We start from the raw sequence: 25,517 nt of genomic DNA, 5'->3' as shown, positions 1-25,517 counted from the left end.
TGCTTATTTTCTCTGTGAAATACGAGCCGAGGTAGTTTGCAGAGGTTGGAATGGAGGAGGAGAGGAAGGGAGCAGGAGGGCTTTAAATAGCTGCTGGGGAGGTCCCAAGAGCTCCAAAGTATCCCTTACTGCAGTAAGTCATTTAGATGGTATTCTTGATTTGTCTTCTTGGCAGATTGACAATTTGCAGCCTTTTGGAGATAATTAGTTTTCCAAACAGATCCCACTCTGGGAGAATCAATTGCAATCTTTTAATGCAGGCTTTTATGAATAGCAATAAAACATTCTGCCATCTAACCAGAAAGAAGAGACTCACATAAAGTCCTCCCTTCATTGAAAAGGGAGATGTTATCTTCTAAAACTAAGCTGCAAAATATCGTTGCCTCCATACATTGTGAGTTCCTATTAAATAACTGTTTTGGTGGCAGAGGCAGAGGTTAAAAGCTGCAGTTTTTAAAACTGGGATTTTTATTTCTATTTCTAGATAATTAAACTTGCTTCTCTTTTGAAGGAGGAACAAGATTTTTTTTTAATGAAAACAAACTATACAAGAAATACAAAAATAGAAAAGTTAAAAATGTAAATATACATACGCCAAAAGCCAACCACTTTTCCATTTTTCTGACTTAACCCTTAACCAAAAAAAAAAATGTATTTCATGTAGTTTAAGCTAATGAATAAAAGGTCAAAGAGCTGAGGAAAGATAATAAAAAGAAGCATAAAAACAATTGAGAGGAGAGATGAGGAAAGCATTGGAGCAAACCATTTTGCAGATGGAATTTATGCTGAAGCCCATAGGCAGGCCAGAACTGGAAAACACAGGTGAAAGCTCAAAAGATAGAGCAATAAGAAAACATAGTAAAGGGCATGCAACAGCCCTTCAGGGTCTAATCACAAGTGCCCAAGACAATTAGAGCTTTAACAAATATAGCACTGCTTCAGAGAAAGTAAAAAACAAAATGAAAGTGCTTGCCTCCAAAAGGAATCAGAGACCCATCTGATCTGGGAAAAAAAAAGAAAATTATAATGTAGAAAGAATGATTGCTTTTTTATTTATCAGTACTCAGTGTCTCTCTAATATCTGTTGCTACATTTTTCCTTCATGTCATTATGTAATTCAATTCATTTCAACAAAAATATTTAAATTACTTGAACCCAGGCTGTGAAAATATGTAAAAGGTATACATATACACATGTATAGGAGGTATAAATTCCTTCTTCTTGTTGTTTTCTTGTTAGAAGATCTATATGTAATAATCTGTAGTAGATTATATTATTGTTCAAAACTATGGACTGCCTGCCACTCCCTGCAGGAAAATTATACTTTCTCATTGCATTGATTTCAGGTTTGGCCATATGACCTGCTCTGTCCAATGAAATGTGAGCAGAAGTGATATGTATCTGTGCAGAAGTGAGTAAACATAGCAGACCTGAGGTGGTTAGGCTTAGAAAGGCCCACTTTCAAGGCTGGCCCTTGGCTGGTGTTGGGGAGTTTGGTTTCAGGAATGTTCCCATCATTCTCTGGTAAGACGAGCTCACTGTACCCAAACTGTTTGCACAAACAGTGTGGCCAATGCTGACACAGGGCCCCCTTCTTGGAGTCCAGAATTGTGGTATGTGCTAGGCAGAGGGTACCCATGTGACTATCCTCCAGTAAAACTCTTGAGTGGTGAGTCTCTAATGAACTTCCCTAGCAAATAACACTTCAGACATGTTTTCACAATTTGATGCTGGAAGAACTAAGCCCGTCCTGTGTGACTCCACTGGGAGAGGACTCTTGGAAACTTGTGCCTGGTTTTCTCCAGACTTTGCATCATGCACCTTTTCCTTTGCTGACTTTGCTTCGTATCTTTTCACTGTAATAAATCACCACCGTATGAGTATATGCTGTGAGTTTAGTGAGTCCTTCTAGTGAGTCACCATATCTAGGGGTGAGCTTGGGGACCCCTGACACAGTGTCACTTCCAGGAAGTCCTTCACAGCTTTTTCTCCTCTCTCATGATAAGTGTCACTGCTCCAGCTAGAGGCTGCTCTGCCTTCCGGGTCTCAGAGTGAAGATGACATGACAAAGCCAGAGCCAACCTGAAACTGACTAACAGAAGGCTTTAAGATTTTGGAGTTTCCATTACCACAGCAAAACCTAACCTTTTCTGGCTGATCTGTAATTCCAGTGATACATTTGCACAGTTCTTTTGTGCTCCCAAAACCTTGTCTCACATTATTTACTTTAACCATCCCAAAACGATATGAAGTGTGGAGGCCAGTGGTGATGTTTCTATGCTAAAGACTAGCTGGATCCTTCTCTTGTTCCCCAATAACATGACATTAAATAAACAAATCTCTAGTCAATTTGAAGCATAGTTCCATGGAGTTGCCTGTGTAAAAAGCAGATGAATAGCAAGTTAGTCACCGCAATCTGGAGCACTCACAGTTACAACTTTCTATTTGAGGTTCCTCTTAGTGTTTACTATTTTGTTTTTTGTTTTTTTCTGTCCATAGCACCTTAACAGGCATAGGTGTGTTTCCAGGCCTCTGGTTATCCATCAGTTTAATCTGCTCTGGTTGTTAAGTTTCTCTGAGATGATCTCGTAGAACTACTAAATTAGATATAATTCATGTCACATAGCTTGTATTTTAAGTCATACTGAACCAAACGTAATTCTCAAATTCGGAAAAACTCAATTTATTAATTATCTATTGCTGTGTAACAAATTACTCCAAAATATATTGGCTTAGAACAACAATAAGCATTCATTATCTCATACGACTTCAGTCCATCAGGAATTCAGGAAAATCTTAGCTGAGTGGTTTTGGCTCAGGACTTCTCATCAATTTGCAGTCAAGATTTTGACCAAGGCTGCAGTCTACTTTAGGCCTGACCGGGATGGGAGGATCTGCTTTTATGGTGGCTTGTTTACATGGTTGGCAAGTTAGTGTTGTCTGTTGCCAAGAGGCCTCAGTTCCTCACCACATGTGTTTTCCATAGGGCTGCTTGAACATCCTTTGGGTGTGACAGCTGGCTTCCTGGAGGGCAAGTCATCCAAAAGAAAACAGGGAGGAATCCACAATGCTTTTTATGACTTTATCCTGGAAGCCATACACCATCACTTCTACCACATTTTATTCATTATAAGTGCATCACTAAGTCTAGCTCATATTCAAAAGGAGAGGAATTAGACTCCACCTTCTGAAAAGTGGAGTGTCAAAGAATCTGTGAATGTATGTTAAAACCATTGCATCCATGTAAGTAATTATTGCTGTTCATCAATATGTGCAAGTCTCCCTGACTCTGGGCACACTGTAGACAGTGAATTTCCTGCCCCCTCATGTTAGATGGGGCCATGTGACTAGATCTGGCCAATGGGTTGTGAGTAGACTACTCAATAAATACTTCTGGAAAATTGGCTATTTATACAGAAAAAGATAAGCCATTCTTACTTTATGTCATTCACAAAAATAAAATGCAGATGAATTAAAGAAGTAAAGAAGAAAATCAGTAACATGAAAACTTTCAAAGAAAGTTTATAATATTTTATGACATTGGAGAAGATAAGAATTTCTTAAGACACAGTAAATATAAAGATAAAATTTCTCTTCAACAAAAGATATAGCCAACAAAGTGAAAGGTAAGACACAAATTAGAAGAGGACAAACGCAACCCATGTAATTAGCAAAGAATCCAGGGTATATACAGAAGTCATAGAAAACCATGAGGAAAAATAACAGACCAGTAAAAATAAATAAACAATGCATACAGTAAGACAAGTCACAGAAGGGGAGATGAAGGACTTTCAATGTCACTAATAAACGAGGGAGATGCAAAGTAAGCTACAACGCGATACTATTTCACACTTGTCATATTAGCAAAAATTAATCAATCTAAGAGTACAAACTCTTTGCCAGGTAGCTATTACTGAATAGCTGTGAATGTAAATTGAATATAAATTGGTACAAGCATGATGGAGAGCAACTGAACCAGAGCCAATAAAATTTAAAATGTAAGTAGTCTATGACCCAGAAATTCCACTTTTATTTCCACCTTCCTGACCTTGGAGAAGCACAGGGGATATGTGCACAAGGAGACATGCGTGAGATGCTCACTGAAGTACTGTTCAGAATAGGAAGAACCGGGAAATAACTTGACCATTTCTCAAATGTAAAATGGAATACAATACAGCAGTTAAAATAACTGAACTAGATCTCCATTTACCAACATGGCAAATGTACCATGTTAGTAAAAATCTCAAAAATCAATAATAAGTGAAAAACCAATTTGCAAAATGGCATTCATAATGTGATTCAATTTATGTAAATTTTAAAACATGTAAAACAATACCATATAGTGTTACTGAATAAAGACATATGTAGAAAAGATTAAAAACCCTGTATGCATTTCAAGGTTGAGGTTACTTCTGGGGAAAAAAATATGCAAAAGGATTGGGGAGTGGAAGAGGGGTGGTTTGCTGTATCAGGCATATTTTCTCCTATTTTTTAAAAAGAGATGTGAAGAAGATATAGCAAAATGTTACCATTTGCTTAATACTGGTAGTGAATGCAGGTTGTTATTTTCCATAATTTTCAGTGTGTTTGAAGAATTTCAAATTTGAACACTAAAATTTTATTTTAAGAAAACCACTGGACTAGATTATCTCAATTTCTCATTATATTAAAATCTGTGATTCTAATGGGTACAGGAGTAATCCCTAAATCATGAGTGATTCGTAAGATCCTGGGGTTTAAAAATTAACCTACACTAGCAACTCCTGTAAGATGAATTCTGTATATGACATACCAAAGCCACCATCCCTGAAGCAAGACTCACTGATGCCTGTGGCCCAGGAAAGTCCTCAGGCCACCCAAAGTTCTGTCCCTTTACAACAAGATAGTGCCATTATTTCGGTTCTGGAAAATATCCTTCAAATCATTTATCTGTATCTCCTCGAAAGAACAAAAATGGTTTGCACTCTACTGAGTGTTTCTAGCTGATATAATAAAAGTCTCTGTTTTGACAGAGATAGGTTCAAGGTATTCAATTCCCTCTTTCCCAAAAAACCAATCCAATCACATTTGAATTTATTAGGAATGAAAAATACACATAAATCTCCATCATCTCCTAATTTCCCAAGGTTTTGGAAAGAGTGTAAAACATATGAATTATACTTTGATTATAATTGTCACTTCCTGGACACAGCTGGATTACGAGAAACTGTGAAATTGCTTAAATTAAAAAAAAAAATCCAACAGTTCTAGTTTTGCTGACAAGAGAAAAGTCCAACTTTCTCCCACAGGAAAGAATCTTGTTATGTTTCTAACCACATCTGGGGCTGGATGGGACTGAATAATGTAGATAAGCCTCCAGTCTTCCAGATGTTTATCCTGAATAAATCTCCAAACTTTGAAGGGACTGCCTGGGAGTTAAACTTTTCAGCTTTGAGCTTGAGTTGGCCAATAATGAACAATAAAATAGAGAGCTGATCCATTTCCCAGTCTTTCCAATCATTACAGTACAATACCAAGAGCAACATTAATTTAATCTACAATGTTTCTGCACTGGGTGTGATTGCATATGTGTGAATGAGTATGTGTATGTGTACCATTGTGCAAAAAGATCTCCATCCAAGGACTCAGAATTGCTCCTTCTCAGTAGCAGAGGTTTGTAAGTCCCACAATATGGACAGTGTTTTGGATTTGGGCCAAATAATCAGGGAAGAAATTACTGAATTATCCTAGTCATAAATTGTCCTTTCTAATGAGTCTAAACCTCACGATTATTTCTTTAAATCTCTTTCTTTTATTTGTCCATCATTCTTTCGTTCAATAACAAATCAATATTTACTGAGCACCTACCCTGAGAAGATTCTATACAGGGCATTTCACAGTAGAGCCTATGAGATTATAAAGCAACATGTCATTTTCTGTTTTCTGTATCAGTTAAGCTGCAGGAAAATTAAGTCACAGAACCCTTAGTGAAAGATATGATTTCAGTCCTATTTTCTGATCCCTGGTAATACTGGTGGTGATAATTCTCCATCACTGTAGTCAATTACAGCCAGTAACTCAGCAAAATTACACAGAATGTGACAATAAGAGGAAATTGAAATGATTTGTAAAGTAAGAATTCATCACATTTTTGGGAAAAAACGAACAGTACCCTGAAACGAAAACCATTAGAAGGGAAATGCATTTCATTAGCCTGGTTTTCCAAGGATGGTTAGGTTATAAAACTAGTTTGCTTTGTTTTAATCCTTTTCCTCCACCCTCTGTCATGTAACCTCATGTTGCTATCGGTGTTCCATGATTGTTTTGGAATCTTTATGAGAAGAGAGAAAAAGGAAACCTGAAACATTGTTTTGGACTATTGTTAAATATAATGGATTATATTGGACCTTTCACTTACTTTCCCTAAGAAATTTCAACAGAAACTCCAACCTCCTCTTACCTCAGAAGCACACTTTCTATAGTTGTACAATGACCATATGGGTCCATATGCAGTACCATATGATGGTATTAATTTTCAGACTGTCACCACACTCATGACAAAAACAGTGGAAGACTGAAAATGTATGTGCCTGTGTGGGTGTGCATGAGTGTGTTATCATATGTGTTTCCATGCCACACGTGTAGAGAGAGACAGAAAAAAAAGAGAAAAAGAAATAGGAAAATAAGAAGTAAGGGGGAAACTATACGAAAAAAATAGTACAGCAAAAATCCTTCTTGAACTACTCTACACCAATTGAAATTTATGGTAGAAATTCACCATGAGGTAAAAAGAGAAAGACCTGGAAATGACTTCTTTTTTAAATAAATGAAATGAACTGAAAAAGAACTGGTAGTTCTTCTTAACATGGAAATAGTTGTAAAAGTATCAATAAAGTTAAAATTCTATGAATAAAGTGGTCTGAGAGATCATCTTTAAATATGGTTTGGAATGCCAACACTGCCAACATTGTGGAGGGTTTCAGTGTGTTCTCCTTCCATGGTCCAAGGTAGTTGGTGCTCTGTATCCCCGGTTCTGTTTCCAAGGATTCAACCAACTGTGGATCAAATATATTAAAAAAAATAATTCCAGAAAGTTCCAAAAAGCAAAACTTGAGCTTGCTACAAGCCCACACCTATATATACAGCATTTATATTGTATTAGGTATTATAAGTAATCTAGAAATGATTTAAAGTATGTGGGAGGATGTGTGTAGGTTATATGCAAATACTAAGCCATTATATATGAAGGACTTGAGCATTGAGGATTTTGGTATCCATGGGAGTGTCCTGGAAAAAATCCCTGGCAGATACCGAGGGATGCCTGTATTTTAAGATTATTTTCAGAGATACCTGAAGCTTTTAACTGCTCTGTTTTCTGACTCTAATATCAGAACAATGAAATAAAGAAAATCCAGAATCTGCAAGTTAAAAGGGAATACACACCCTGGTGGGAAAACTATAGAATAACCAATACAGTAACACAATTTGGTAAAACTATTAGACTTCAAGTTTGAGAATGTACTATGATCCAGGCCAAAAAGCAAGCTACTAAAGGCTGAATACAAACAGGATGGCCTTGGATTATTAATAAAGAACTTTCATATTTTAGATGATAAGGAAACTATTATGTGTATATTTATGTATGTGTGGAAAATATCTAAAGGATATGTACTGTATCCATTTAGTGGTATTGTACAGGTGATGTTTGGGGGTTGGAATGTGATCTTGTGATTTTGTTTTTGCTTATTTTTATTTTCTAATCTACTGCAATGTATATGTATTGCTTTGTAGAAATAAAATGTCGTTAAAAATGAAAATAAAATAGCAAAATCATAAAAAACAGATAAGAAGAAGATAGTGGAGCACACTCGAAAAGAAAAGAAACAAGACACAAGAAAATTATATGAATAAAATGGTTTGATTTTTAAATAGACATTCATGTATTTTGAGGAGAAAAATAGAATTACAAAATCCAAAAAACCCCAAGAAATAATTGGACAAGCCACTTAAAAATGAGAGATGCTAAGCATTGAATTATTTTGAAAACAGATATATGTTAAATAAATTATAGATACAGAATATAATTATACCAGTATTATGAAGTAAAATTAAAAGTTATAATTTAACTAACAAAATTTAGGAAATGAGCTCCAGAAGATAGGAGAAAAAGACTGAGATTTCTTTATCTTTCATAGGGTAGAGTCACTAGCTTCTATCTGTGGATGATAAAGTAATAGTAACTTAAGGATGTTCAAATGTATTAATATACTCCCAGGAAAAGCAAAAAAATAAAAATATAGAAGAAAAAAAAAGCATTGATAATACCCCCAAATTACTTTACAAAATGATGATAATTATAATGCCACTAATCAGAATTTTTGTATACCTAAAGCAATACTCAGTGGAAATTTATACCATGTTATTCAAGAATAAATACTAAAAATATATTAATAAAGTTAAAAAACAATACAGAAAAAATATCAAAGGTAAGATAAAAGTAAAAATTATTTCTATAATGTAAATAAAATAAGAGAAATAATGAACAAAAGCAAGAGGCGGTTCTTGAAGCAGTGAAGAAAACAACATGAAAGTATATAAACTGCCAGCAAATCTAAAAAAAAAGGAAAAAAGCACAAATTAGCAAAAATATTTTGTAAAACTCTTCATATAAATTTGAAATATCTGGAAAAACTAAATGTCATTTCTAAACAATTTTAGAGAAATATTGCTAAAATTAATTCCAGAAAGCTAAAATTGACTAGTTATATTTGAGAATCTGATCAGATTCTGGTGAGTCTGATAAGAACTTGCCCTCTAATGAGAAAAGTCCAGAATGTTTTAAAAAATAAGAAAAGTTGAATATATTTGTGAATGGGACAGATTATTTCAGTGTTATTTACATTGTTCCAGAACATAACTAGTGAAAGAACGTCTCAAAATACTTTCTCCTAAGGCAGCATAATATTAACACCCAAACTAGACAAAATAGCCCACAAAAAGGACAACAGACCAATCTCATTTACAATGAATAACAATGAAAATATTCAAAATAAAACTTAGCAACTACATTTCAGTAGCACATTTAAAGATCAATGCACCATAAACAAGTAATAATAGGAAAACAGTTAATATAATTCATCATAATAGGTAAAGTAAAAAAACATGTTATCATTTCTGTACATAATAAAAAATACTGTTTAGTAAAATTCAAAAATTCCTGGCTAAATTTGGAAGATATCCTTTAACAACTGGTATACAATTGATAACAGATTTACTAGAAGCCTACAGCAAAGAGCCTTTTAGTGGTTAAAAATCAACAGCTTACCCATTAAGTCAAGAACAAGGTAAAAATTTTTTTAATGTATTATTCAACATTGTTCTGAAAGTACCAATCAATTCAATTATCTAAGAGGAAAAAAATAAGAGTTTTAGAGGAAAAGAGTGGCAAAATTATCTACAGATGATATAACTGTTATCTGAACAACACTAGAGAATCAAAAGGAAGAAAGAATGAATGAATGAAAGAGAGAGGGGAGGGGAAGAAAAGAAAGAGAATGAGAGAAAGAGGGAAAGAAAGCGGGGGAGGAAGGGGAAAAGGAAGATGAGAGGGAAGGAAGAAAGGAAGGGAGGGAGGAAGAAAGGAAAGAAACAACAAAATATTTGTTAGTTGTTACAAAATTGGTATCCTAAAAATCCAATTGCTTTCCTGTATGAAAACTATAACCGGGACTTCCCTGGTGGCACAATGGTTAAGAATCCACCTGCCAATGCAGGGGACATGGGTTCTATCCCTGGTCCGGGAAGATCCCACATGCCACGGAGAAACTAAGCCTGTGCGCCACAACTACTGAGCCTGCGTGCCACAACTACTGAAGCCCACACACCCTAGAGCCCACATGCCTCAACTACTGAGCCCACGTGCTGCAACTACTGAAGCCGCGTGCCTAGAGCCCGTGCTCTGCAACAAGAGAAGCTACCGCAATGAGAAGCCCGCGCACCGCAACAAAGAGTAGCCCTCGCTCGCCGCAACTAGAGAAAGCCTGAGCACAGCAACGAAGACCCAACACAGCCAAAAATAAAATTTAAAAAAAGAAACAACTATAACCATTTGAAAAATAGCACAGTGTAAGGGAAGATCCTATTTACCAACAACAACACTCACGTACACACATTCATGTATGACTTGATATTAAAAAAAGAAATGGGTAGAGAACCTCAAAATTTTCTTAGTCATAAAAAATATGAACTACTGGAAATATATATCTATTCTTGGTTTAAAATATTCAATAATAAATATTACAGTTTCCTATAAATTAATCTAAATATTTGGTGTGATATCATTAACAATAACAACATTTTTTTGTAAAGAGACAAATTATTTTTCAACTTTAATTGCTGGAGGACATTATGCTAAGTGAAGTAAGCCAGACACTAAAAAAAATACTGTATGATCTCCCTTACATGTGGAATCTAAAAAAGTTGATTCATAGAAGCAGAGTATAACAATGGTTTCCAGAAGCAGGGAGATGGGGAAAATGGGGAGATGCTGATCAAAGGGTACAGAGTTGCAGCTGTGTAGGATGAATAAATTCTAGAGATCTAATGTGCAGCATAGTGCCTATAGTTAATAATACCATATTGCATACTGGAAATTTGCTAAAAGAGTAGCTATCAGGTGCTTTCACCACATATACACACACACAAATGATAACCATGTGAGGAGATGGGTATATTAATTAGCCTGACTGTAGTAATCACTTCACTATGTACACGTATATCAAGACATCATGCTGTATACCTCAAATATATACAATTTTTATTTTAAAAATAAAATTTTAAATAAAGTTTAGTTGGAAAAATAAATATGTAAGAATAGCCAGAAAATTCTGGAAAAAAAAAACCCAGTAATGAAGAGGCAGGGGTGGGGAACAGAGGGGAGCCTAGGTAGCCAGATTATGTACTGATTACAAAGAGTACAGAAATATAAACTAGTTAGCTATTTAAAGTAAGAGTAAAGTCAAATTCTTCCTTCACTCTTGATACAAAAATAAATTCAACTGGTTTAAACTTGGAAGGAAAAATAATGAGATTATAACCATAATAAAGAATATATCCCAATTTTTCAAAATTCTGAAGTTGAAAAACTTTTTAAATCAAGACTAGAAAATCCAGAAGCCATAAAAGAATATGTTGGTAAATTGCCCTCATGAAAATTTGAAACTTTTGTGTGGTTAAAACCAAATAGTATAGAAGACAAAAGCCAAAAAATCAAATTGAGGGAGAATATTTGTAATATATTCAAAAATAAAAGGCTATTCTCCTCAAAATATAAAACTGTCCTAAAAATCTATAAGGAAAATACCCAAAATCCTTTAGGAAAATATAGATTAATAAGCATTTCACTGAAAAATAAACACATAAGGCTTATAAGTAGATGGAAGGATGCCCAATCCTTTTCATAAATAAATGCAAATTAAAGCAAAATAAAGATAGCAGTTTTTAGCTGCCAGATTGGCAATAGTTTGATAGTATACAGTCTTGGCAAGGTTGTGAGGAAAAAGGCATTATCACACACTGGCAGTGGGTGTACACAGTGTCATAACTTCCTTGGAAGGCAGTTTGACAGTATCTATGAAAGCTAGACGTGTGCATATCCGCCAACTCAGAAATTTGATCTTGAGGAATTTATCCTACAGATAGACTTTCATATTTGTGCAACTGTAAATGTACCCCGAAAAAGGCTTTGAAGCACAGTTTGACATATTAAAAAAAATAAAAACAACTGGGAACAATCTAAGTATCAGTACAGTTAGAGGGTTAAGTGGGCATGAGCCCTGGGACTCTACTGCCTGGGCTGGTATAGCTCTGTGACCCCAAACAAGTGCCTTAAGCTCTTGTGCCTTAATGTCCTCACCTGTAAGGTGGTGCTAAAAGAAGTCTCTATTTCATAGAATTGTTGTTGAGAAGAAATGAGTTAATACATATAAGGTTCTTATGACACAATTTGTATCATACATATATAAAGGTATATATGATATTTTAAATTAAAAATATTTTTTAAAAATATTTTTAAAATATTTTTTAAAAAATTTTTAAAATATTTTTAAAAAATATTTTAAAATATTGTTATATTTTAAAAATTATATTTGCAATATTGTGATATTTTAAAATTTATATTTTTGAATTATTTTAAATTGTCATATTTTAAAATTATTTTAAAACACTGTAAGCTCATTGTTGATATGAAAAAATCTCCAGGATATATTGTTACACTCAAAAAAATAAGAGAAAACAGAGTGGGTCTTGTGCTCCTAAGTATGTCCAAAAAGATATGTTCACGTAAATCTCCAAAATGATATGTGAACATCTAAATGCATCCCACACTCCTCACAGGATGCATAAGGAACTGCTGACAGTTGTTGCCTGTGGGGAAAGAGTTCAAGATCTGAGGTCAGAAGCAGATATTTTAGTGTGCACTTTTGCATGGCTTGACATTTTTACCTTGGAACTACATTAATTTTGTAATTTAAAAATCTAGGTTGTTATTTTTTTTTAAAGAAACTGAAACAAAGAGCAAGTTAGAGAGGTCCTCACATTAAATTATAGTTCTCAGCCTTATTCAGGACTAATGTCACAGTCTACAATTTCCTTTTTCTATTGGATGCCCCTCTGATTACATTACCCATCATAACTCCAGAAAACAGAGCAATTAGTGTCATGAAAACACCTATGTGTTTACAATGCTTAGCAGCTGAGATATCCAAAAAAAATTCCAAGCTTTAAAATAGAAAGCAATAATAGAAAGCACAAATCCTCAGCTCACTCAAGCATCCCACAATTGGTTCCCATACGGAATCCCCTCTGAGTGCACAAATGACTTGCCTTTCCTTAGGCTTCCATTTTTGCATACAATTAAAAGGCTGACTATTTACTAGTAACCTTAAGTGAGCTATTAAAGTTTATTAAAAGTTGAAATCATTTAAAATTATATTAATACTCTACAATTCTGTTAGCACTCAGTTCTTTCAATAGGGAAATGAAAATGAATAGGATAGGCAGGACATAGCATCTATATTCATTCCTATCGCTGTGTAACAAATGGACCCCCCCAAAAAAAAAACAATACACACTTATTATTTCACAGTTTCCATAGGTCAGGATTCTGGACACAGCTGGGTCCTTTACTCAGGATCTCACAAGGCTGCAATCAGGGTGTCAACTGGACTAAGTTCTCATCTGGAGCTTGTGCTCCTTTTCTAAGCTGATTCAGATTGTTGGAAAAATGTCTTTCCTAGTGGCTGTGTGATTAAGTTCTTGCTAGCAGTTGGCTGTATACTGCTCCCAGCTCCTATAGGACTCCCTAGGTCCCTGCCACAGGTCCCCCTCCATATACTGTCCCACTGTATTCGGCTTACTTCTTCCAGGCCAGCAGAAGAAGCTCTCACTCTGGTCTGCTGAGAAGGAGGCTTATATAACCTCACATAATCACAGGAGTGCCATCCCAGCACCTCTGCCATATAACGTAACCTAATCAAGGGAGTGACATCCCTTTACCATATTCTATTGGCCAGAAGTAACTACACGTCCATCCTGCATTCAAGGGAAAGGATTACACAAAGGTGTGCTTCCCTGGGGTGATCTTAGGGTGTGTCTGCCTTGGCATTCTACCTGTAAGGCCAGTCAGGAAAGTCTGAGAATTATTATTGTTAAAGATATAAGGGGTAAAATAAAATAATTTAATGTGATATACTTACAGATGAGGACAATACCAACATCTGGCAGAGCCTACAGTATGATGATGTTGGTTGATACGCTATGTGGTAGTTAGAAAATGGTAAGTAAATATTTTAGTGGACGAAAAATACTTGGATGGCCATGTTCCATAAACAGTTCCATAAACTGTTTTGATTTTTGCCTTCTATGCCAGCAGATACATTTTTAAATAAACACACACATACAAAAAGGCCATGCTTCCAGAAAGTATCTATTTTCTACTACAACTCACACCTGACATTTGGATATAATCTCTCTGGGAAATTTCTGGTGTTTTTTTAAAATGTTATTTCTTCAAACCCTGACATTCAGAAGATGGCAGCCACCTGTTCAGAAATAGGTCAGGAGATGATATCCAAGGGCATAGGTGCTTATAGGCTACTGGGCCTCCTTATCGCTTCCTTATTTCCTTTGCAGTCACCTCTGGAGACATGCTCTTTTCTCCAGTCACTGAATTTATTTGAGAGAGATTAGAATTATCAAGTTCAATTGAGCCCTGGAGGAACTGATTAGTCACCTTCCCAGAGTAAGTATCACTTTTTGCTTAGAAGATGGTTAAAAAACTAATGATTAAATTCACTTTCTGTAGGAAATTATTATAGGCTGGTTAATAATTTGTATTTATTTATAAGCACAATTTAAGTATGTGCATAGCTCACCCTTGAGAACTACAGAAAGCACAGGCTTAAATAGGCCAAACATTTCCAACAGAGATATGAAGGAAATACATATAGACTTCAGTGAATGAGAACACTTCCATATGTGGCTTTCCTTCCTGTTTTTGCAAGATTGAACAAAGTCTGGGAGGTACTTTGAAGGCCCCATAACATCTGAGATCAGAGGATCCAATCTATACAAATGCTAAGCTGTCACATACAAAACAATGATTGCACTACTTAGAAATGAAGTTGACATTTGAGTGAAATTCCAAGATAAAGCTAAGACATTATTGGTACCTAGATTATCTTTAAATAATCCTTAAATAAAATTCAAATGCTAGGATTGCCTATTCCTGGGTCTTAGATAAATGGAAGCACACATCCTGAAAATGCCATTTACAGTGAATTTTCCCCATAGATTCCTGCTCATACTACCTGAGTTAAAACTCAACTCTTCCACAGTAGCTTTTTGAACTTAGGCAGGTTACTTACAATCTGTAAAATAGGGGTAACTGTACAACCTATAAAGTTCTCCAAATTTGAAGAGATATTGTAATGCAATTGTTTTTAACACAGTGCCTTGTATGTACACAGTAAGTGCTCATTAAATGCTATTAAAATAACACTATATAGAAAAAAGATTAAGTCAGAATCTTGTGTGGACAAGTCTCTGCTATCTCATTTGTGGGTTTTGAAGGGAGACGGTTTGAGTCTTGAAATACAAAATAACAATGCTGATAGATATAAACATTTCTCTATGTGATAAAATTATGCTGCTCTTCTTTAAACGGTACCTGCACTTTACACAATTGAAAAAAAAAAGTTATTTTCTAAAGTTTCTGTTTCAAGACTGCTGAAAAAGTCCAAAGAGAATTTTCAGGGGGCAACAATCTGAGTCAGAGAAGAAAGACACATGCAGCCACCTCTTACTCCTGGTGAGAAAACTGCTGTGCTCTTGTCAAATGAGAGTAGTTTGATTTGCTGTTTTCTTAACCCCATTTTGCACATTGAGTTCCTGTAAAGGCCTGCCTATCTCCTCTGTTTCTTCCTCTCTGAGATCTTGTGCACTCTTAGTATCTCCCTCTCCCTCCCCTCCCCACCCCCCCTCCTCTCTTTCCCTCTCTCTCTCCCTCTCTGTCTCTGTCTCTCTTTGTTTCTCTGTCTCTCTTTCTCCTTTGTTGTCTGGAGCTGAGTGGCAGCAGCTCCATAAACTCCATACCTCTCTTCCTCAACCCCTATGGATTTGATCATCTCATTATTGAAATGCAGTGTCTTTTGTTCATATCTAAGGTAGATATTAACATTTTTATTGAAAACCAAAGTAATTCACTTACTCTGTGAATTCTCCACTGCTGTAAATGACAGAAGAGACCCTCTTGCCAAGTGCAGTCATTTCAGAGGTTTATTACATTCAAGAAGAAAAAGGTCCAGGTTAAAATGAAGTTAACAGATTTGTTGAAGGGCATGTTTCTACACACAAGAAAGTGTTTCCCTTTCTAACATATTTCATTGCTGAACTCTGTGATCTCAGCCCACAGAGCTGCCTGTCTTAAGGTGAAACTCCAGATCTGAATGGTGCATTGGAGCAACAGTTTTGGGGTACCAAACCAGAAAGTCCCCCACTTTATGCACAATGCCCAGGGCAATGACCAGTATTCTATTCCTTTCAGCTGGATATTTTTCTGAGCCCAGGAATAATCAGGGAAACCACATTCCAGGTTCATTGTCAAAATCAAAGGACCCAATCACAGGGTATCTGCTAGCATCTGGGAGCAAACAAATCCTCTCTGCATGGCTCCTGCCTTTTGGGAGCCTCAACAGGCTTCCCTGATCTACTGGTCTGAATTAAATAGTGGCAAAGATACCCTCAGTATCATAACTAACTTAAGGGGTGTCAGGTTTGATGAAATGACCCTGAACACATGGGAGACACCTGGATATTAGGCCTAACTCAGGGACCTCCACTCCAGACCAGCTAAGGTAACATAAAACACCTTAAGACCTTCCCTCTCTTCTCAAGAGCTTCCCAGTAAGAAGAGAACTGAACTGGAATTCAGGAGACTCGGGTTCTAATATGCCAAAGACTGCCTGTCTTTGAACTTTCCCTCTTCTGAAACTCAAGGTTCTTGATGGAAATATAATGACTGTAAAAATATCAAACTAATCTATTTGAGTACTTATGATGAGCAAATAAGATAATGCATAAGAAAACTTCTGATAAAATGTAAATACCATAAGAATGAAAAAGGCCATATGCGATTTTTCAGTCCTTACTCCAAAGCCCCATTCAGGATCCAAAAAGCACTTGAGATCCAGGAGATCAGCCCAGAGTCTCCTGATCATACCCATCAGGCAAACCCATGCACCCAGCAGTACCTGCAAAGGTTCTGAGCCCTACCACAGGGAAAGGAGGACCAGTGCCTGGCAAAGTTCTTGTCAGATGCCTAATCAGGAGGTGGATGATGCTGGCAGTCTAGGAAGAATTTATGGAGAGAGAGCAGGTAGGGACATGATCAGAATACAGACTCTATTCGTTCCCTTTTTACTGCTCCTACAATTATACACCTCCTTCCTGGTCTTTGAAGTTATGAAGATAAGACTTAACAGCTAATTTCTCTCAAATTTAGGTTCCTGGACTCAGGATGAGTATACATTTGACTTTTCTACAAAGTGTGACATTAATCTGAAAATAAACACAAGCTAGAAGATGTGGAGGATCCAGGAAAGAGAAGATAAGACTTTTCTTAAGGGAAATCTACCCAACATGCAGAAGATGGAGAACTCAATATCAGAGTTCATGCTTTAGAGACTCTTTGTTCTGGAATGAGACCTAATGACATGAGTAGTCTTTGAATGGAAACTGTTTCCCTCGTAGTGCATGGCATCTGTGGTTATTTAATGGGTTTGCTGATTAAAAACCATCTCAGAAGAGCCTACATCTCTCGTTCAGGTTCGTTTCATCAACAGAGATGTGGATACAGACCCTAATGGAGCATTCTAACTTGGATGGTCCCCAGAACCCTCACACTCATTATGTACAGAACTGTACTTTTTATCTCCTCTATCCCATTACTTTCCCTTCCTCACCACCACAAACCCTGTTGAGTTCTTTATCACACCCCCAACTGCCCAAATGAAAAAATTAAAATGAAAATAGGAGAACTAATCAACTTCTTCCTCAATTTCACGTTTCCAAATGCAATCAATCATCAGATCCTGATGATCTAAATTCTAAAATACCCCTTGATTTCACATCCGCTTTTCTTCATCATGCTACTACTATTTCAGTTAAGAGGGCAATAATTCCTGGCTTTGTTTACTGGAATCTAAGCCTCCATACTACATAAACTGCACTATTATTTATTGTATCACTGAGAAAGAAAATAAAAGCTTCAGGTTAATCTAAAACATGCCACCAATGGTAAGATAAATGCAGACTTCAGAAATAATAAAATGTGGGGAAAAAATAATATATTATAGCACTAAAAAAATTCTGTACTTTTTCACCTCCAGTTTCTCTCCTTTCATCTATTCCTGCCCTCCATTCCATTCACATTCCATTTAGAGTGTTCTTTCAATGATGGGACCACGGTGGTTTCTTGCTTACCACATTTCAAATTATTCTCTACACGTTCAGGATAAAATCCAACATTAGTGCAACATACAAAGGCCCTGCTAATTTCTCCAACTCTCGACACTCCTTCTCTTACTCTAAGCTCCAGTCATGCAGAGCCACTTCCAAATTCTGAAAACAAGGAAAAGAAGTTCTGTCCAACCTTCACATTTCACACATACTCTTCCTTCTACTGAAATGATCTTCCCAACCCTTTTAACCCCCTACTCAACCTTCAGGTCTCAGCCAGCTCAAATGTCATTTCCTCCAGAAGCTGCTTCTGACTTCCAGAATAGGTCTGGGCGTCTCTTCTGTGTTCTCATAACATCCTGTGCTTAACACACATCACATGCCATGGAATTTGCCTCTTTATCTCTTTGTCTCTCCAGAGAGTCCTTGAGATCAGGTACTGTGTCCTGTACACTAGCACATCCCTAGTGCCTCACATGGTGCCTGATACCTAGATATTTGTTTAAAATTGACAACACATGGGGAGCCAATGAGAAGTTACCAGCCAAACGATTACACCAGCCATAGGATTTTTCTTCAAAGATTTCAAAGTTGGTTAGCTGTATCTGCTACCTGAATCAAATATCAAATCTCTATCAAAAGTTTCTTATCAGGACTTCCCTGGCAGTCCAGTGGTTAAGACTTCACCTTCCAATGCAGGGGGTGTGGGTTTGATCCCTGGTCGGGGAGCTAAGATCCCACATGCCTCATGGCCAAAAAACCAAAATATAAAACAGAAGCAATATTGTAACAAGTTCAATAAAGACTTTTAAAATGGTCCACATCCAAAAAAAATCCTTAAAAAAATGTTTTTCATCAATGGATTAAATATATTGTGAATTCCAATCATATGTCCAGCTAGAGTTAGACGCTGTTGTGTTTTTAGGGAGACCATCCTGGAGTTGGAGAGAGAAAACTAATACAATTAGGGAGCAAGCTTGAAAACAAAACAATTAGCGAAAAAGCAATACAGGATAGTGTAGAAGTGCCTAGTTATGTGTGGCAGATATACTCATTGTTGGCACTCAGAGGAAAGAGAGACCACTGAAAACTGGAACAGTCATAGAAGGATTCATTGAGGAAGATAATCTTGAGCAATCTCTAGAACAAAGCACAGAACTTAGACTGGTCACATTTCGGAGGGACTCTTGTGAGCTACCAAAAAGAGGGCCATCTGTCATTTTATTCAGTTTACCATATCTTGGTGGATAAAAAATCTTTTTCAGAAAGATCAGAATCATAGTCTTTGGGAAATGGAATAACCCAATTAATTTGAAATCTACTCTTAGTTAAATTCTCAAGCAGATTCATTCTTCTCTCTTCTCACCCCATCATAGTCTTTCTATTCACTCCTGCATTATGTTGTTATTTAGCTTAGGAAAAAACCTATATAAATCCTGAGGAAGTCTAAGGATAATTATTCTGTAAGTGGAGAATTTCAGCAACACTCAACAGAGCTGTCCATGCAGCCAGCATTTGCCTGTTTCAGCCAATGTTAGCAGCCCATCAGTTTCTCAGACAAAAAGTCACAGTGACCTGCAGTTGAAGACTCACGTTGCACGACTTAGTCAAAATGACAAGCATGTCCCTAGTGACACAATGTTTGAATGGTTGGCCATGGGTCTGCTGAGGTGACAGCCCATGGGTCTAACTGGAATGGCAATTTCCCCCTAAAGAGCTTGTAAAGGCTGCTTCCATCTCTGTCTCCGTGTCTTCCTATTATTTTTTTTAATTTTAACAACAACACTTCAGTTAATGATATAGAATTCTGCCCTTATCTTATATTGTCAAGCTCATCACTCACGAAAAAATAGTTACCATGAAGTCAGAACTGGGTCCACCACCACCCTTGAGCCTGAGACAGTGAGTAGAAGTCAGGTAGGAGACCACGGCTGGAATGAAGTACCTGCAGGGATAATCAGCAGCTGTGTAGGTGAAAAAAGATGTAGGGCCCCTCTTTTCTGTCATGGTGGCTAAAATGTCATCTTTGTGGATATATCTCTGTTATGTATCATTTCTGCAAGCATCCATTTTTAACAGAATTTCCACTCCCATGGTCCTTACCATGAACCTCTCATCATTACCAGTAACTACAAATCCTTTAATAGTCTTAATTTTATACATTTTGGTTTTTTGATAACCCTATTTTCCCACCTCATTCCCTCTAGAACCTCAGTTTCAACATTCTCATGATACCAACTTGATAGCCAGTATATTGACTATACACCCTTACCCTGTCCCTTTGACTTCTCTCCTTCCCTTACTCAACTTAAATTTCATGACCAATCATTATAATCACCTCTTTGCATGCACTGTCTGAGAAACATTTTTACCTTTATCTTCAAACAGGTCTGTTGGTGACATATTCCTTTCAACGTTTGTCTGTCTGAAAATGTCTTTATTTCCCCTTTATTTCCAAGAATCTTTTTATTGGATATAGAAATACAGATAGAATGATTTCTACTTTGAAAACTTCAAAGGTGTTTTTAGTGTCCTATGGCTTGTATTATTTCTGATGGAATGGCTACAGTAATTCGCTGATTTTCTATATGTAATGTGGGTTTTTTTCCTTATAAATAGTTTAAGGATTTTATCTTCATCACAGATTTTCATCATTTTGATTTTAGTATACCTTGGTGTGATTCTATTTGTGTTAACCTCCTTGTAGCTCACTGGTCTTACTGAATCAGTCAATTTATAATTTTCATCAGTGAAAAATTTCAAAATAGCTTGAAAAAATTTTAGGCCTTAATTTATTCAATTTTTTTTTGCTCTCCCCACTCCTGTCCTTCTGGGATTCCAATTACTCATATTCTAGTCTACTTAATTTTGTCCCATAGGTCACTGAAGTTCTGTTCATTTTTTTTTCAGACATTTTGCTCTCTGTGCTTCACACAGTATAATATATAATACATACTGCTATGTCATCAAGTTTACTGATCTTTTTTTTTTCCTGCAACGTTTACCTCTTTTAATCCAATCCAATGAATCTGTCATTTATGGCACTGTATTTTTCAGCTCTACAATTTCCATTTGGGTCTTTTTTCCATTTCTCTCATTATGTTATGTTTTCCTTCAAAGTCTATCTATCTTTAAAAAACTTCAGTCTACCTATCTTTTATTTCTTAAAGTGTCACTCTTTTAATTTTATAGCTCATTTATTTCTTTGTCTGTTTGTAGACTTGACTTTTTTTCTCCTGGCAATGGGTTACATTTTCTCATTTCTTTGTATTTATCATATGCTGGACATTTTGAATTTTATGTTCTTGAGCGCCAGATTTTGTTTTCTTTCTTAAAAAGGGTTAAACATTTTTCTGTCAGGTTGTTAAGTTACTTGTTCAGCTTGATTATTTTGAGGTTTTTTTTTTAAAGTTCTGCTGAGGTGGGTTTAGTTTAAACATACCACTTATACATGAGCTTTCTAGGGTCTTTACTGAATGTCCCAAGTGTTCATTGAGGACCCTCTATTCTGGCTAATTAGAACTCGAATGTCTTCTAGCCTGGCATAAGCTATGAGAATTGCTTCAGCTTAGAGCTTTCTATTTGTTCCTTTTCTAGCATCATTTGTGGCTGAATATTCAGCAAAAGAATCAAAAGTATCCCTGTGCAAATTTCCTGAGTTATTTCTCTGCTATTTTCCCTGCAAATGCCAACCACCTCAGCCTCCCTCAACTCCTCAATTTCTTCTCAACTCAGTGAGACCACTGTGTTCTGGTTGGGTCTCTTCCCTGTACTTTAGTCCAGAAATGCCTCCAGGCTGAAATCCAAGGAAAATGTAGGGTTCGCCTCACTTAACTGCCTCTCTCATAGTGATCATTTCCCCACATTTACTGATGTCCAATGTTTACAAAAGTTTCATTTATTTCTTCTGGTTTTCTTGTTGTTGATGGTAAAGTCTCATCCCAGTTACTCTAACATGTGCAGAAGCAAATGTTCTGAGTATGTTCCTTTTTAAAGTAGGTGCTTAGAATAGTGCCACAGTTCAAAAGCTGGATGTATGTCCTCATCCCCAGTGAAGTGTTCAAGACGAAGCATGAGGTTAGAGTTGAACAAGTCTGGGATTCAACTCTGGTTCCACTATTTATAAGTTGCATGACCTTGAACAAGACCCTTACCCTCTCTGTGCTTATGTCTCCTCTTCTCTATAACAGTGGTAACAATAATGACCACAAAGAAGAGTAACTGTAAGATTTAGATGAAATGTTACACATGGAGAGCTTACAGCGATTACTCAAGTTTAACCTCCTCAATGAATCCTTCTATGACTGTTTCAGTTTTCAGTGGTCTCTGTTTCCTCTGAGTGCCAACAATGAGCATAACCTGCCACACATAGTCAGACAGTCCGTATCTACCTTGTACTGCTTTTTCTCTAATTGTTTTGTTTTCAAGCTTTCTCCCTAACTGTATTAGTTTTCTCTCTTCAACTCCAGGATTCTCCCCCTAAAAACAAAAGAGCATCTAATTCTAGCTGGGCATATGACTGGAATTCACAATGTATCTAATCCATTGGTGAGAAAATTTTGATAAAGATTTGTTATTTGATTCAGGTAGTAGACAGCCAACCAACTGTGAATTCTTTGAAGAAAAATCCTATGGCTGGTGTAATCGTTTGGCTGGTAACATCTCATTGGCTCCCCATGTGTTGTCAATTTTAAACAAATATCTAGGTATCAGGCACCATGTGAGGCACTAGGGATGTGCTAGTGTACAGGACACAGTACCTGACCTCAAGGACTCTGTGGAGAGACAAAGAGATAAAGAGGCAAATTCCATGGCATGTGATGTGTGTTAAGCACAGGATGTTATGAGAACACAGAAGAGACGCCCAGACCTATTCTGGAAGTCAGAAGCAGCTTCTGGAGGAAATGACATTTGAGCTGGCTGAGACCTGAAGGTTGAGTAGGGGGTTAAAAGGGTTGGGAAGATCATTTCAGTAGAAGGAAGAGTATGTGTGAAATGTGAAGGTTGGACAGAACTTCTTTTCCTTGTTTTCAGAATTTGGAAGTGGCTCTGCATGACTGGAGCTTAGAGTAAGAGGAGTGTCGAGAGTTGCAGAAATCAGCAGGGCCTTGTATGCTGGACTAGTGTTGTTGGATTTTATCCTGAACGTATAGAGAATAATTTGAAATGTGGTAAGCAAGAAAGACAAAAATGTAGCTTCACAAGATCAGGCATCTTTGTTTTGATGTATCTCAGGTGTCTGAACAGTGTCTGACACAAAGTTATGCTCAAAAGAGATGTGCTGAATGAATGAATGTATCTATACATCAGTAACAAACATGGAACCTCCCAATATCATTGCCAAGACAAAGCTGATGCTAAGTCCATAGCATGCCAGCCCTGTCACTCTACAATTTTTATGTTGCCCATTCTCCCTTAATCTTCACAGAAGTTTCAGCCCAGTTTCTCCCCATTTGGCTCACGTTGATCTGTTCTAAGCATTTTCTTGCCCATATTTGCTAAAAACATGTATTCTTGTCCTGGAAAAAACAGAAATTAAATTACCGATTTGTAGTATTTGAGATAATTTCATTATTATCCATAGGAATAAGTGTATTTTGTCTTAATTACCACTATAATTGCCTTCACAGACTATTATACAGCCCTCTGCAGACTGCTCAAAGTAAAACCTAGTTAGAAGTTTGTAACAGAGGTTCTTAATCTGGGTTCTTAAGGATATAATGATAGATTTTTAAGAATGACAGTACCCTACTTTGATTGTATATCATTTCTTACCATCTGTCACTTTAAAATTCAGGTTGCTGAGTAGAGAGAGTTCCCTGAGGGTAAAGGTTGTTATTTCTCACCCTTGTATCACTAATCCCCATCATAATGCAGGACACATTGTAGATGCCCAGTGCATGTTTGTCAAATGAAAGTTAAACCATCAAAACATATTTGCTGAAGGCCCTCTGAGAAGGTAATCTCACTCAGGGGTCAGGACACACACATAAAAGAAAAATAATATGAAGTAGTAAAGCCTGGAGATGTGGAGACTGTCCCCAGAGTACTAAAGCTGTCCCAGTTAGCTGCGTCCTGCAGAACCCCAGGCTACAGTCACACTTTTAGAAAGAAAGGTGAAATATGGGTTTTCTGCTTATTTACACCTTGAATATTCTAGGGAAATGACTGTATTTGACATGTAGAATTAAGGAAAAGGGCGGAAAAGAAAAACATTTAAAAATGGTTTTTACTTGTTCCAATTTCTTATCTAAAGGCATATTTTCCTAAAACTTGTTAATCAAAACAATGTAAATGTTTACCATAGTCTAAAAAGCATTATTATGAATATATTTACTATTGTTTTCAAACAAAAGTGACGTTTTAACTCCATCTTTCTTTGTTTTATCATGAAATCTCTGGAGAATGGCATGTAGAGAAGGAACTTTGGACTTGGAGTCAGAAGACTCGAATTTTAAGCCCAACTCTGCTTTTAAATAGCTATGTGATTTGGGGTAAGTCTTTTTACTGAGGACTTTGGTTTCTTAGCTATAAAATAAGAGCATGTTCCTAGATAATTACTGAGTTTCTTTCAGGGACTAAATTCAATGACAACCATTCTGTAGGTCCACAATGTACAACTATAAAGCAAGTCACAAATAGGATGTTTTAAAAGAGTCAATCTCCAGGTGAAAGACATCTCGATTCATTAGGTCTTTAGGAATTCTGTTCCTTCTTCATGTTATCAAAAGTAAATGCAGCCTGAGGGATATAAAAGAATAATGCATCATCATTACTATGATTAAATAGAAAAAGCCCCAGAGCTGGCTTGCTGCTGTATATATCACAAATTAAAACTTTTTTATGGACATTCACATTCCAAAAATAGTCTTTTCCCATAGGATGGTTCTAGTGATTATTGATCATTTCACGTAGAAAAAGAGACGGGTCTATTTTAGTTAATATTAGTTGTATCAGTCAGTTCTTGGCTGCATACAAGAAAAGTGCACTCAGCTATCTAATCATAAAGGTGGGAAGGACATTGGGGGTTCCCAAGGCGAGGTTTGGAGAGCAGGCAGAAACCCAAAGAGGTCTGAAGTTCTCATAGTTTGGGCCACAAAAGGATCCATGCCCTACGGCAGGAAAAATCTGGTTACCGGGCCACTCTCTGTGACCAGTCCGACCCCCAAACACTATTTTCACCTTGACTCACTCACGTAAAAGTTCCAGGAGCAAGCGCCTCCTACTCTTGGCTAAACCAGGGATTTGGTCCCTCAGATTAGAGGCCAGAGTGGAAGTCTGAAGCCAGGGAATATCCATCCGTCTTGGACTACCCGTAATAGAAAAGTTTCACAAAATGGACATGTGGGCCTAATAGCTGTGTTTTTGGAGGGGGAAGGGGGAGAAAAGTAGGTGCACAACAGTCAAAAAAAACTCTATATATTGTTCAATATATCAATAAAAGTAAGCAAATACATGCATACTTTTGTTTAATGGATTAGGTGGGAAGTAATAATCACAGAGTTAAAAGCAACTGTAAGTAT

The sequence above is a fragment of the Orcinus orca genome, chromosome 2, assembly GCF_937001465.1.
Source record: "Orcinus orca chromosome 2, mOrcOrc1.1, whole genome shotgun sequence".
Taxonomy (NCBI): domain Eukaryota; kingdom Metazoa; phylum Chordata; class Mammalia; order Artiodactyla; family Delphinidae; genus Orcinus; species Orcinus orca.
Note: the sequence above shows the minus strand (reverse complement) of the source record.